General features: G+C 40.1%; 1 protein-coding gene across 3 annotated transcripts in view; it reads left to right on the forward strand.

Moving 5' to 3' along the window:
• Positions 1-15665, forward strand: part of ADGRG2 (adhesion G protein-coupled receptor G2) — a 122689-nt gene that overhangs the window by 36320 nt on the left and 70704 nt on the right. The window lies entirely within an intron of this gene.

Here is a 15665-nt window from a genome sequence, read left to right on the forward strand (position 1 = left end):
ACCAACAGTCCAAGAGGTCTGCCAGCTCCTTACCCTGGCCTGGTTCATTCCACCTCTGACCCAGCATCACCAGCGTGACTAAGAGGTCATCTTCGCATGGAACTTCCATTGTGGTCTAGTGGTTAAGAGACCACCTACTTTGCATTGCAGGGAACTTGGGTTCGATGCCTAGTTAGGGAAGTAACATCCTACATGCCGCAGAGCAGTGGAGCCCACATGCCACAAGTAGTGAGTCTTAATGCTGCAATGAAGATTTCACGTGCTGCAACTAAGACCCGGCACAACCAAATAAATGAATAAATATTACCAATGATGTAATGATTCTGCCAAACAAACAGAATATCACCCATAAATAAATAAATATTAAAAAAAAAAAGAAAGCAGTCATCTTCTTAGATGTTTCAGAAAGCAATTCCTTCTACAGTTTAACAATGCTCCAAAGCAAGATGCTTCTCTTAATTTAAATACTTTGGGCTGTAGTTTAAAGCTACCTTTTATCATCGCCTTGTGCCCATGGCAGAGATGAAGACCACCTCCCTGTCACGGTTCTTCTCTGAGGGCCTTGGGTACCTCATAATAGGTACACAAATAATACCTTGGGTATTATTCCTAATCCATCATAACCTCCACCTGGACTTGCAGTGTAGGTTTTTCCCAGTCTATTCACAGATTATGTTTTTAATACATTTCATTGGTTGCCTGCTCCATCCCTTCAGGTCCCTTCTGACCATTCTCTGCTTTGCTTTTGATGCCAGACTGATTCTAGTCCTGCCCACTCTGTGCCAGTCTTTGGCTCTATGTCTCAGTTGAGGCACTTACCTCTCTTTGGAATGCCTGTTCCCATCTCTTCATGTGAAGGGAGTTGCACATCCTTTAAGAGGCAGCGTGACTGTTACCTCCTGGAGGAACCTCCTAGATTCGTTTCCCTCTGCCAGCTTAGGTTCCCTTCCTTGAAGCTCCCACTGTACCTGGTTCATATGGAGCTTCTGGAAAGCCTAGCGTTCTGCATTCAGGCTCTTATGGTCCTCTTTGCTAAGTGCCTTTGGCAAGGGTGTAACCTGCACACCCCAACAGAGTGGCCCTGTTCTTTGGCACACAGTAGGCCTTCAGTAGAGTTTTGTTCAACTAATTATCTTTGAAGTCTTACAGAACCATCTCAGTTGGACTCCTCTTGAATGGTGGCATCCGGAACTGAACCAGTCTGTGCAGGTAAAGATCCTATTAGGTGGGGTCCCCTCAGTAATGGGGCCATCACAAAGTTTGAGAACCATGCTTGTTTGTTCCTCGATGGCCATACCCACCAGTCTGTAGCCAAGCCCGACATATCCCTGACCTTCTCCTGTATCTGCCGACCAGCCTCACCTTCATCCTCTCCATCTGTGCAATTTGCTTTTCCTACCACTGTGGAGAAGCTTCCCTTTGCTTATTTATGCTCCTCTTCCCAATTTATTGAGGCCTTTGGCCACTGGTCCTTTCTTCCATGGTGCTGGTGTCATTGTCAGGAACTGTGAGCCACTCTCTGCCCTTCAGTCTGGGCCACTGATTAATCATTAGGTTCTCAATGAAGCAGTGAGCCCTCAGGATGCTGCACATCACATCACCGGGTTTTGTTTTGGTTGCTCCTTGGACCAGCATCACATTACCCAAGAGGACAGTGGGCAACTGTCTGGAGCTGCAGTTACCTGTGCAGTTACCCAGTGGTTTTGCTGATTATCCCAGGATGCGTGGACCCCACGGTCAGTACCTGGGGCTCTGAGCAGCCAGTGAGTACAGGCGTTCCAGTTCTTGGATGCAGCCTCTCTGAGCTTACTCTGCTCTGGAGTACAATCAGAGATAATTTCCTTACCGTCCAAGCCACTGGTATGGTCTGTCTCTCTCTCTCTTTTTTTTTTTTTTCTGGTTATGCTGGTATTACCCTGGGTTTTAGCCAGCTTGATAAATAGAGGAAGTTGGATGCATTTCCAGCCTTCCTGATGTCATGGTTTGGGGCAGTCTGCAGCTGTGGGAGGTTTCAGTTAATCCTAGCAATTGGTGAGTTTGCTGTTCTTCTCTGAGAAGCTTCTCTTTTCTGTGCCATGTCTTACATAAGTCAGTATGGTTCCTTTTGTGACTTGCCCTTTCCTTTCAATGATGTAAGAAGCCCAAACATTGGCAGGCATTCTGTTTTGTTACTGGAGTGCTGGTGCTGATCCTCATCAGATCCCAAGTCCTGCTTAGTTTCTTGTGGAGATAAAGGGTGGTGGACATGTGGCAGTGATAGTGGCAAAGACAGATCCAGAGGCTGACAGATGGGCAGTTCTGTAATTAAGTTTAGGCCTCTGTGTCCATCAGCCATTTTCACATCATTGCTTTTGACATTCTTTTCCACAGCTTGCTCAAGTGAGTTCTTGCTCCCTGGCTGGGTAGCTGGTTCTTGGCTATGAGAGCAGAAGTCTTTGTGCTCTCAATGGGCCTTTCTAATTGTTCTAGAGTGGGTCCAGGGGAGACGGCATCCAGCTGAGCTAGTGATGGCTTTATGTTCTAGTTAGTCTCCCTCTGAGCTTGTGCGTTCTCTTTGAAAAACCTGGATGGCTTGGCCCAGGCTCCCTCTGTTCTGCTTTTTGCTAGGAAAAAATACATGTGATTGTATAAGTCATACATGAACCTGTGCCTGTGTTCTGTTGGCCTTCGTCCTTTCCCCCATCACATGCCTCTCTATGGAGGCTTGGTGGGTTTCCTTCCAGGCTTTTTTGTATGTGGCCACATTTGTCGCTATACAAATAAGCATACATATATAGAGCTTTGTTTGTTTCTTAACATATCCTAGTAGCTACAGTATTAAGAAACTTGATTTTTTTGCATGACTTACACATATTGACAATCTCTATGTATCAATACATGCAGATCAACTTCATTTTTCTTAAACATTGTATAACATTTCAGAATATGGATGGACCATCCTTTTTTTAACTATTCATTTACTGATGGATACTTAGGCTTTTCCACCCTTGCACAAAGCTGCAATAAGAGTATCTGTCTGTATATTTTTGTGTCTGTGTGTCGCTATTTCTGTAGGGACAATCTCTGAAATTAGAATTTCTGGATCAAAAGATATGCACATTTAAAAATTCAAAACGTAGCTCAACTGTTCTCTCAAAGTATATGTATCCACCAGCAGTGTAAGCAAGAGTTCATTTCTCATGTTCCCTTGAACATGCTTTCCAGCTTTGGGTATTATCAGGCTTTTAAATTTTTTCATGCAGTAGGCAAAACAAATTTCATTGTCGCTTGCCTTATTTTTCTACCTGAAAATGTTCCAAAGGAGCAAAGAGAGACTCATGTTGTTTATTAATAAACTTGTTTACCGGGAACCACTCAGCATGCTTTATTGTGGTTATCAGTAACGTTTTGGAAGAGGCAACGTGTTTGGGTTGTGAAATTTCATCAAAAACTCCTATGCAGAAAATTCTCATTTACACAAATATAAAGTGAAATTATTTCCATACTCAAGTCACAATCAATTTGTTTCTTTGTTTGATTATTTTAATGCTTTACAGTTGTTAATCTTCCAGTCACTCCATGTTGAGCATTGGTACATGTGTTTGTAATTTGTTCATCCTAGCACAGGACATCTTGCTTGGCTTTCCTTTTTGTCTTTAAACATTGCTTAATGAAGTTTTTCTGACATAATGGGCTTTATTAAGAGCTAATCCTTTTTTTCCCTCTTAAAGAGCATATAATCAATAGTAATTCACCATGACTTCTTATTTCCTCTTTGTTTTTTATCTGTTTTAAATTTTTATTGGAGTATAGTTGACTTACAGTGTTGTGTTTGTTTCTGCTGTACAGCAAACTGAATCAGTTATACATACATACATACATACATACATATATATATGTATCTCAGCTCTTCTTAAAAACTTCTTCCCCCATATAGGTCATTACAGAATATTGAGTAGAGTCCCTGTGCTATAGAATAGGTATTTACTTGTTATCTATTTTATATATGAAAGTGGAAGTGTTAGTCGCTCAGTCATGTCCAACTCTTTGCTATCCCGTGGACTGTAGCCCTCCAGGCTCTTCTGTCCGTGGGATTTCCCAGGCAAGAATACTGGAGTGCGTCGCCATTCCCTTCTCCAGGGGATCTTCCTGACCCAGGGATCGAACCTGAGTCTCCTGCATTGCAGGCAGATTGTTTACCATTTGAGCCATCAGGGAAGCCTATTTTTTATATAGTAGTGTGTACGTGTCAATCTACATCTCTAAATTCTTATTTCCTCTTTGAATTCTTATCCTGTATCCTCCTTGAGCATTGAACTTCTGTCTTAACAGTTTGTTGACCGAAGCCAGGAGTAGATCAGTTGGTTCCAAGATCACTCTATAGATTGTTACCTCTTGCAGTTCTTGATTTGAACATCATTATGTCTGTATTTCATATAAGGGGACAGCATGGTGTGAAGTGACTGTCATCTTTGAGCTGATAGCTGTGCCCATGTTTTGGTTTTGAAGCAAAGCATGATGGAATATTCTGAAACATGCAAGTCAGGTGGTCAGTAATGTGCTCTGTCCTGAGTGGGCACACGATTTCCTTTCCCCAGAGTGCATCTGCCTTGGCCTTCTCTCAGGTCATTGCCAATGCCTCCATCGCCCACTTCCAACTGTGAGCCAAACTGGACCATCAGTAGAGAGTTATTTCTTCAGCTCCTCTGTGGAGAAAGAATTCTGCCCTGGGCTTTGGGGATGCAAGTGCCATAAATGACTCACCCAATCCTTGGTCAGGGAGTTTAGGTTCTAGGGAAGTTAAGTCACAAAAACTGAAGAAAGGGCTAATGAAGTAGAGTCTCTCAAAAAGACCGCCCTGCCTCAGAACTGATCACTTCATTGTTCAGTGCCCCTGTGATGTGGTTAATGAAGCCCGAGTAGTAATACAGGCTACTAAATATTAACAAGGTCAGCCTCCAAACTGACTTTGGCTTGTCTTCCAATTTGTAGTAAGTTTCTTAAGAGTAAGGTTTTCTTCCTCCATTTCTTTTGTAACTCTGCTGCCAAGTTCAAGCCTTGGTAGACAGCAAGGGGCCTGGAGTCCTTGGCCGATGTGCTCACTATAGTACTGAAGAGTCATGGTGCCAAGAAGGCCTGGTTTCCATTGGTCTGATTCTTTCCTTTTTTAAAAATTTTTAGACTTGTGCAGAATTTCTCCATCTTTTCTTCTGAACTTCCTGCCAGGTGAGTGAGTTTCTTTCTATGTGAAAATGTAGAAATGATGAACATGTTTGTATTTCCTTTCAAATTACCCCCTCTCAAGTTCCCCTCCCCTTAACCACTGTATTCGTTTTGTTGTTGCTTTGTCACTCTTCACTCCCACTTGGAGCCTTCTTTTCTTCAGACATTTTCTCTTCCTTGGGGATTCTATCGTTGACCTATTTCTTCTCAGTAATCCAATTGTTTTTGAATAACTTCAGTAATGGGCACAGATTTTGAAATTACATGGTACAGTAAAATCTGGGGAAGGAGAAGGATCATTTACGTAGAATTCTTTGGGATTTTGTTTCACAGTTTTCCCCTTTCTATCTCCCTGGACTGGCTTCCCTATCTCTGAACAGCATTTCTCATGTTTTGAAATGGACCATTGAAGTACTCTTCTTACCCTAAGTGCTGTGCATACATATGCGGCTTCCAAAGACTCCTCCCAAACGGGTTTCTGCTCCTAACTCCCTTCTAAATAGAACTTCTGAGGTCACTATTGACTTGGATTTCCTATTTCCTCTGAGACTCATAAGTAGGGATGATTTCTGGTATAAATAATAAAAATCTTGTCACCAATGCAAATATTTATTATAGTTAATGTAAATTAGAATTCACATAGTTATAATAAATGCTGATAAGTTACTGTTAGAAACAAGGTTAAAACACCTGAGCAGAGTCACACAGCTAATAAATGACCAAATGGGGACTTGGAACAGGAGTTGGCATGCATGCTCAGTCACTTAGTTATGTCCAACTCGAGAGTACTAGTGTGTTGCCATTGCCTTCTCCAGGGGATCTTCCCAACCCAGGGATCAAATCCGCATCTCCTGCATTGGCAAGTGGATTCTTTACCACCTGGCCACCTGGGAGCTGGCTTGATGTGACAACAAAAGCAAGGCAAGGCACAGAGTGTTGGCGGGCGGTTCCCTTTCCTTAGGACTCCCTTCCTCTCAAATACAATCTCCCAAGGCTCCAAACCCCACGTTTCTGCCTCATCTCTGCTCCTGCCCCCCAGGCCTGATCAACACCTTGAGGATGCTTTGAAGGAGTCTTCTATTTCTCTCCTGTACATATTGATAGAATTATTAGACAGCAATAAATTCCAGACCAAATCAATTTCAAAAATCTTTTTTGAGTACCTGCTGTGACTGGAGTTGCATGTTGTGAGGGTTGGGGTGAGGTGAGGTGGAGACCAAGTCTATGTAGGAGAAGATACTACGTTCTGGTGCTTTGGTTTGGTTTTTAGATCAAGTTGAGTCTCATGGACTATGAAGAGAAAGTGTCTTTTAAGTTAAAAAAAAAAAACACCCACCATTTATTTGGCCACACCAATGACCAGTGAATCTAAATAATGTCTGTAAGCTCTTGAGGGCAGGATAGATTCCTGTCTTGTTTAATGTAGTACCTTGAGTCCCTAGCATAGTACCTGGTATGTAATAGAACCTCAATAAATGTTTGTGAACTAGTTGAATGAATGCAAAAAATAATTCTGAAGTCTGTTTATATTTAGTGCAGGAGTATACTATTAACTTGTCTTCTAATTATGCTTGTAATAATAGCCAACATTTCTTGTCTATACTAAGATCTTGATTATATGGCCTCATTTTATCCCTGTAGAACCCTATAAGGTAGATTCTATTGTTACCTCCATTTTTTCAGAAGAAAAATTTAGGTCCATAGAGGTTAAGGAACAGGCCAAGGTTACACTGTTAAGTGGTGGAACTTGGATTCGAAGGCAGGCAGATGACTTCTCATGTGTGCTCTTGTACCTTATGCTTTTCTGTGTGTGTTCTAAACATACTTACTGTGAGCATTAGGGGAGGAGCCTGAAGAGTGAGGGCAGAAGAAAGTAGGCTTTCACTTTGCCTTGGATAATTCAAACATGGGTAGTCAAGAGGATAGATTGCAGATAGGACAGTGGAGAAATTTGGAGATGAATGAGAGAGTGGAAAAATATAACAACCTTTTACAAGGTTTTGTGAATGTTTACTTTTAAGTATATAATTTATTTCTAATCTTACATATCTGGTATTGATTCACTTGTTTTATTGAATAAAGCTTTTTTTCCCCCCTGCTGCATTAGAAAGCATTTAGTTCTTATTAAGAAAGTCATTTGCACTGTGAAGACCAAATTATTTTCCTTCCCTTTGCTCCTAGAGACAAGAAAGCTTTAAATTATCATCATGCTGTGTAGTTCATCATTGACTTTACTTTGGCTATGACAAATGATACCCAAAGGTGCTGTTTTGGAGTTCATATTCAGCCCTTAACAGTTAACCCACTTTCTGTCCACTTTAGAACTTTTTTTTTCTTTCTAGCGTACAGGATGCCATTTCTCCTACAGCATTGCTGTCTGGCTTTAGTTCTTGGTGATTTTATCTTCAAAAAATTTTGTTGCTGAAGTGTGGTATAGTTCCTTTTGTCCTATATTTCTTCAAATTACAAGCTTTGAAATTGCTGCTAGACATTTTTGTGAGCATTCCGGAGAATTCTGTGAATAGTCTCATTTGATTTATAAAATGGGTAAAAACGTGAGGACTTTCCTTGTCAGGTTTTGGCACCAGGGTTCTCGTAGCCTGGTAAGAATGAATTAGGCTGTGTTTTTCTGTCTGTTCTTTGACTTTTTGTGAGGTTGGAATTCCTGTGAAAACATCTAGGCCTGGAGTTTTCTTTGTGGGGAAAATTTTGAGACCTTTTAATTATACATCTGTTTAGGTTTATTATTTCCTCTTGATTCCTTCTTGGAAAGTTATATTTTTTTCCTAGAGATTTGCTCATCTTTATCTAGATTTTTAAAATTATTGAATAAAGTTCTTCCTAAGAACCTTTTATCTTTTATGTTTATAGCATTTTCATTTATATTGCTTTTACAATTTTTTCTATAGGTTATTCACTTACACTTCTCTTTACCTTCTTCTATAGCCTTCTCTCCAACCTCCTCTTAATTTTGCCACAATAGTCTTTTCAAAGAACAGCCTTGGCTTTATTAAAACCTTTATGTCTTTTTATCTTTTTTTTATTACTTCCTTTCCTCTTTGGGTTTATTTTGCTGTTCTTTTTCAAACTTCTTAAGAAGGTACTTAACTCATTAATTTTCAGCCTTTCTCTTTTTTAAAATATGTGCATTTAAAATAGAAATTTCACTCTAAGTATCTTTAGCTCTATCCTACATGTTTTGAGATATAATGTTTTCATTATTGATCCAGTCAAATATTTTCAGATATATGTTAGGACTTCTTTGACCCAAAAGTTATTTGTTAAATAATAGTTGAACTTTTTATTATAGCTTAATTGTGTTGTGGTCAAAGAACATAGTCCTTTTCTTTTTCCTAAATCTGTTTTTGAGACTTCTTTTATGGCCTGGTTGGCTTTCATAAATATTCTATGTGTGCTTGAAAAGGTTATGTACTCTGTAAGGTTCATGTATGGTCATTAAGTCAGGTTGGTTTAATGTGCCATTCAAATATTCTATATCCTTAGTGACTTTCTTTGAATTTTATCAGTTGTTGATAGAGATGTGTGAATATCTCTCAGTATGATTGTGAATTTGTTCTATTTCTCCTTGTATTCTGTTAAAAATACTGGTTTGTTTATTTTGAGGCTGTATTATTAGTTGCATTCACATGTAGATTTGTTTAGTCTTCTTACAGAATTAATCCTTTTATGAATGCATCATTTTATTTATAGGTCATGCTTTTTGCTTTAAAGTATAATTTGTCTGATATTAACATAAACATTAATTTTCTTTTGATTAGTAGTGGCATTGCATATCTTTTCCATCCTTTTATTTTCAAACTTTCTGTATCATTGTTCTAGTTGCGTGCTTGTAAACAGCATATAGTTGCATTTTGTATTTTTTCAGTCTTACAATCTTTGCCTTTTAATTGAATGATAGTCCATTTATATTTAATGAATTATTGATTTGTATGTGTGTTTAAACCCAGAATCTTTTATTTTTCCTCACTGTTCTCTGTTTATTTTTCTCTACTTTCTTGCCTTTCAGAATGACTGAATATTCTAAAAATCACCCCTCCCTCCACTAGTTAGGAAATTATATACCTCACTTCTGTTTTTTACTAGGTGCTATTGAATTTACAGCATCTACTCAGCTTTTCAATGTTTGAAGATAATCGATACCTTTAGCCTCCTCTAGGATAATACAGGGACCTTGGAAGACTTTAATTTTTTTGATTTCACTTTTCATCTTCTAATTGATATATTAAATATAGTTGCCATTTTTTTTCTGTCATGTTTCACTTATCCCTGCAAGATATTATTGATATTTTATATTTTGAATTTACCGCTATACAGTATCACCCTTAACTCTGGACAGCTGTGGCCTCTGCCCTATGTCTCATGCTTTAGAGACTCCCTCTCTGGCCCTTCCCTAGTCATATCCCTCTCCAAAGGATGAGGACTTTTTTATACAAGGAAGGCAAGCCCACCTTGAACCTGCCTCTCCTCCCCCAACCCTTATTTCTAGATTGTATACTGGGAACCCAGGAGTCGGGTATTTCCTGTCCAGATATTCTGTGTCTATTTCCAGGACCTGGGCAGTCCTCTTCCCCAGGACAAACCATGCTGCAGGTGTACATACCTCTAGACCTGAGGGATGACCAAAGGATAGCTGCTTAAAGGAGAGAGGGGGGTTTAGATCTATGGACTGAGGTGTCAACATCCATGTGCACAAAGCGTCTCTTGCAGTTTGAGATGGAGCCTTAGTGGAATAATAAGGGCAAACTGGATCTCCTTTCAAATTTTTGACCTGTATGTTACAAACATTAGGAATGGGTCTGGTCACATTTTTTATTGCATCTCAGATCTTACATTTTTTGCCTGAACATATCTTTAGGATTTATTTAGTGATGATTTGCAAGTAGGGAACAATATCACAGTTTTTGTTCATCTTTTGGTTTCCATTGTTGCTTCTGAGGAGATAGCTGTCCATCTTACAGATGCTCCTTTGGAGGTTAACTGTCTTGTTTACTCTGGCTCCCGTTTACTCTGGCTCCTTTCAAGATTTTCTCTGTGATTTTGGTTTTTGTCAATTTCACTATTTTGTGTTTACGTGTTGGTTCCTTTTTATTTATTGTAGAGGTTCTTTGGGCTTGTTGGATCTGTGGATAGGTTTTTTTTTTTTTTTTTTTTACCAGTTTGGGGTCAGTCTGTCATTATAACTTCAAACATTGGCTCTTATTTCTTCTCTCCTCTTTGAATTTTGTTTAAGTGTCTGTTAGACCTTGTATTGCTTTTTTCCATGTCTCTGAACTGTTCTTTTGTATTTTGTATCTGGAGCTCAAGCTTGCTTCATTAGGCTCATACCCTCAGGCATAAGTGGCTCCTTTGAGCAAGCTCTGGGAGTTGGTGATGGACAGGGAACCTTGACGTGCTGCAGTCCATGGGGTCGCAAAGAGTCGAACATGACTGAATGACTGAACTGAACTGAACTTGCCTATATTACCTCCCTGAGTTCCTGCTTTGGCTTAACCTTTGACCTGGTGATTCTTTTCTATCTTGTCAGCTCTCTGATATATTAAAGAAAATGCTTTTTAATATTTTATTCATGATTTTTAATTGTCTTCAGCAGAAGGTTTGATCTAAATAACCTAACCCAACATATTCTAGGAACATTGAAGAAAAAAAAATTGGAGATATTTGTTGTATCAGTATCTTTTAGTAGAGTTCAAACTGAAATTTAATTATGCTTTTACAGTTTCTTGATTCTTTTTTTTTTAACATAGTTAAACATATAATCAAAGATTCTAAAGAAAACCAGCCTTGAGATTCTCTGACTTCTTTGACAGTTGAATGATCAAAGTCAGTTGCTTTTTCACCTTTTAGTTCTTGATTTTATTTGCCCTTTAGTACCTCCTTTTATGATTTCTCCTTGTGCTAGTCTTGTTAGCCAACATTCATGATTCAGTGTAAATATCTCAAAGGCATACTGTTTTCTAAAGATAGATTTATGATTTATTACCATTCAGGGTTGTACTGATGGTCTTTAAATGAATTTGATTTAATGAAATTGAAGAGGTCTAGAATAATTTCTTGGAGTGGCATATAATTTCTTGGAGGGCCATAGCTTTCAGTCATGTAGCTTATGTACTGTCCAACCCTAGGGGTTGCTATTTGCATCAGAGTCTGCAGCCCTAAGAGATGATGAATCTGGGATAATCTTTAATTTGTGGATGTCTAGTGTCAAGGTCTAGTTTTACTGTTTAAATGCTAGCAAAAAGTTTTCTTTGTCATGGACGTTGTCTCATAAGCCATCCTCAGCAACTTGAAAGTTTGCTAAGAGCCAGTGGCTCTTCAAGTCACCTCTGTTGATGACCTAGATCGCCTTGACCTAACCCACCTTGTACCAGGAGATGAGGAATAAATAGTTCCAGCTGAAAAAGATAAAAATGACTTTAATGTACAATGATTAAGGGTTTCAGAATCTACAGATTTCCCTCTTTGATTCGTGATCCCAGAAATGTCATGACCCAGTAGGATGTTCTCTAGTAGTTTATGCAGAGGGCAGTAGGAGTGGCACTATTTTAAATACCATTAAACTTTTTCTCCTATTAGAAAAATATATATTCATCCTTGAAGAAACATATTCCAGGCTTGACAGTGAAAAGCAGTCTTTTCAGTGATGCCAGGTCTGTAGTAAGTTCTTCCTCAGCCATATTCTCTCTCCTAGATGATTTCTGGAGTCACCCTTCATTCCGGTCTTTCCTGCTGTCATCTGGGAATTGAGTGCAAGCTCTCTTCAGTGGAAAGGCATGGTTTATTTTGGTCAGAGGCCCAAGTCACAGCACATGTTAACCAGTCTCTCTGTCCCATGACTGATTTAACTTCGACCATATCCTATAAACCACTTATGCCCTACCCTCAAAGTTGGTAAAGCTCATGAATGAGGTTGCAGAAATTTTGAAAATAACTGTAATAGCATTTTGTGTTTGTTGTCTCATTTTGCCTTGGAAGTTTACTTCTGAGGGGATCATTTCTCAGGAACGCCAGCATTGTGGCCTGGTAGAAAGAGTAGGAGTCCCACCAAACAAATGACCGTGACCCTTCCCCTGGAACAGGGATCCCCAACCTCTGGGATCTAATGCCTGATGATCTGAGGTGGAGCTGATGTAATAATAATAGAAATAATGTGCCCAATAAATGTAATGGACTTGAATCATCCTGAAACCAACACCCCTTTCCCCCTATCCCCCGGTGGAAAAATTGTCTTCCACACAACTGGTCCCTGATGCCAAAAAGGTTGAGGACTGCTGCCCTGGAATATATTGGGCCTCTTTCTACACCTATAGAACAAAAAACTCAGCTAGGTGAATTCTGAATTCCTTTCCAAAAACAGACTGCTCTGGTACTCTTTCTAGAACTAAAATTAGATACTTGTGCAATAAATCTTATAATCAGCTCTTTGAATTCCAGGTGGAGTCAGGTCTAAGGCATTTGTATAGGAGAGTTTTTTGGGTAGAGGCTTAGTTCATTAAATACAGCTTTTTAAAAAAAGGAATGATCCAGCAGAAGCAATATGGGAAGCTGCTGTATAGCACAGGGAGCTCTGCTGGGTGCTCTTTGGTGGCCTAAATGGGTGGGATGGTGGGGGGAGGCTCGAGGGAGGGGATATATGTATACATATAGCTGATTCATATCGTCGTACAGCAGAAACTAACACAATATTGTAAAGCAACTATACTACTGCAATCAAAAAGGAAAAAGGGGATGCTTTTGGAAGGGGAGCTGAGTTCAAAAATTAAAAATAGATTATTTTTTAAACTTATATATGAAACTTATGCATATAAGTATATAATTCAGTGAATTTCTGGAACTGAACACATCATGTAACCAGCAAGCAGAATATTACCTGAACCTCAGAAGCCCCCTTGTGCCCACTTCTAATTGTTACATCCACAGCTCCCCTCCAAGGATAATGACACTCCCAACCTCACTCCATTGTAGTTTTTTGTGCTTTTGTTTCTCATCTGAATGGGATCATGGGCAGCATGCATTCCTTTTATGTCTGGCTCTTTTATCTTACAATATATTTCTGAAGTTCATCAATATTATTGTATGTAGCTGTAAGAGACACTTAAGTTTTTCTCCAGAGAGACATTGCTGTATCTTTGCATAACAATATTAGCATTATCGTTCAAGTGACTCATTCTGGAGGGTCAGCAATATACCATTATGAACAGAGAGAGGATAAAAGTGCTGGAGAGGAGGGACAAACCAGGGGCACTTTATAATTTATTAACATAGCATGTTATTAATGTATAATACAATTTACAGTATTGATTTTAAAAGTTTTAAGTCCTCTTTGGAAGGAGAAGGATTCACTTCCTGCTCAAAGACGTTATCTTGCCATGCATGTCCAAGGAAAGAATTACCTCCCTGGTACTGGCAATGGCTATTAAATTATAGGATTCCTTTTATTAAGAAAATTTGTTTATTTTGTTTTTGGTTTCACTGGGTCTTTGTTGCTGCAGGAGCTTTTCTCTAGTTGTGGTGAGCGGAGGCCACTCTGTAGTTGCAGTGTGCGGGCTTCTCAAGGCCGTGGCTGCTTTTGTTGCTAAGCACACGCTCTAGTTGCGTGGGCTCAGTAGTTGTGGTGCATGGGCTTAGTTGCTCCACGGCATGTGGAATCTTTGCAGACCAGGGACCAAACCGGTGTCCTCTGCATTGTCAGGAGGATTCTTATTCTCACTGGACCAGCAGGGAAATCCTAAATTATAGGACTCAACAATTGCCAGCTTTTCCTGGAGACTGAGAAATTGTGATTTATTCCCATCTTTCCATGTCCTCATCTCTGTAATCCTCACACAGACGAGGTACAGGATAGCTGTTTGTTTACTGACTGACTGAAGAGCCTACAGCTAGCATTTATAGTCCCTTCACAGTGCCAGCCCCCGTGCCCAGATGTCTGCTTTAATCACCAAGCAACACTATCAGGCTGGCCCTGTTGTCACAGTTTGTTAGGTGGGGAATCTTGGCCATTGGAAATAACTTATCCAAAGTCACTCAGGACATTGTGTGGCAGAACCAGGACATTTGACCCCATGCTTTTAAGCCTTCACTGTGGTGCCTGCACACTCTATCTTGAGTTGAGGGAGGTGCAGTGGTGACTGGGTTTGTGGGTGCCCCATGGCCAGGAGCTCTGCCAGCTGAGAACACACAGCCTGGTGTGTCCTGGCCCCTTCCTTGCTGGCTGTGTAGAGGGAGCCTGCTCAGTGGGCTCTTAATGCCTGAGCCCTGTGGATGGAATGTGATTTCCCAGCTGGCTTCTTCCTCCCTCAGCATCTCACGCCAGCACCTGCTGCTGGTGCTGACTGCCTGTCATGGAGTTCCGTCGGACATCTCCTCTGCAGTTTTCTCTGTGTGCTGAGCTCCTCCCAGCCCCTGCCCCACCTCCACCACATGTATTTCATCTAGTTACCACCTAGTCAACCCTCACATCTCATCTAGTGTATATTGGCTCTCAATGAATATTTGTTGGAACAAAGTTAATAAATGAATGGTAAATAAGACTTTTAAATTCAGTACTGATATAAATTTTGCTTTTTGAAAAATGTTGACTCTGCTGAAAAATGTTGAGTAGAAAAAATGATAATGAATTAACATCGAATAAAGAGGAAATGGAACATATCTATCCTTTTACAGCCTAAGACATAAATGGGATAAGATTCTGTGACCTCTTCTGATTCTTAGCAGTTTTTTAACCAGCCTTTATATAGTGGTAATCATTACATATGCGTGTTTTTAAATTGTGTTTTTAAATTCCTCTCTTGATATTTTACAGGTATTGATGTAATAGGGAACAGCCAATTGGATGTTGGATCTATTTCTTTGACTTTAACCTTTGCTTTTTGTGGCTTTTGTTATTATAATCATACATAATGTCCTGCCCAAGGGCTTCCCTGGTGGATCAGATGGTCTGCCTGCAATGCGGGAGACCTGGGTTTGATCCCTGGGTCGGGAAGATCCCCTGGAGAAGGAAATGGCAACCCACTCCAGTACTCTTGCCTGGAAAATTCCATGGATAGAGGAGCCTGGTGGGCTACAGTCCATGGGATTGCAAAGAGTCAGACACGACTGAGCAACTTCACTTTCACTTTTAATGTCCTGCCTCAGGGGACCTTGCCCCTCTGCCAGAATGTTAAACCAAAGTGCCTTTGTTCAGCTCACAGGGAGACAATCTGCCCCGGCCCTGTGAATGACTGCAGAAAAGAAGAAATTAACACATGCCCTCCTGTTTTACAAGATAAATGGAAATGGCCTTTTTACTTTACTTCCTCATCTCCTCTCCCTCTCTATTCTATAAAAGAAACTGGCATGTAGACCCCATAAGATCAATTTTGGGGGGGATACTAGTCTGCCAGCTTGCTGAATAGTCTCATACTCCTTGCGTTGAACACCTCATCTTGTGGTTTATTGCCCTGTCT

The sequence above is a fragment of the Dama dama genome, chromosome X (genome assembly GCF_033118175.1).
Source record: "Dama dama isolate Ldn47 chromosome X, ASM3311817v1, whole genome shotgun sequence".
Classification (NCBI taxonomy): Eukaryota; Metazoa; Chordata; class Mammalia; order Artiodactyla; family Cervidae; genus Dama; species Dama dama.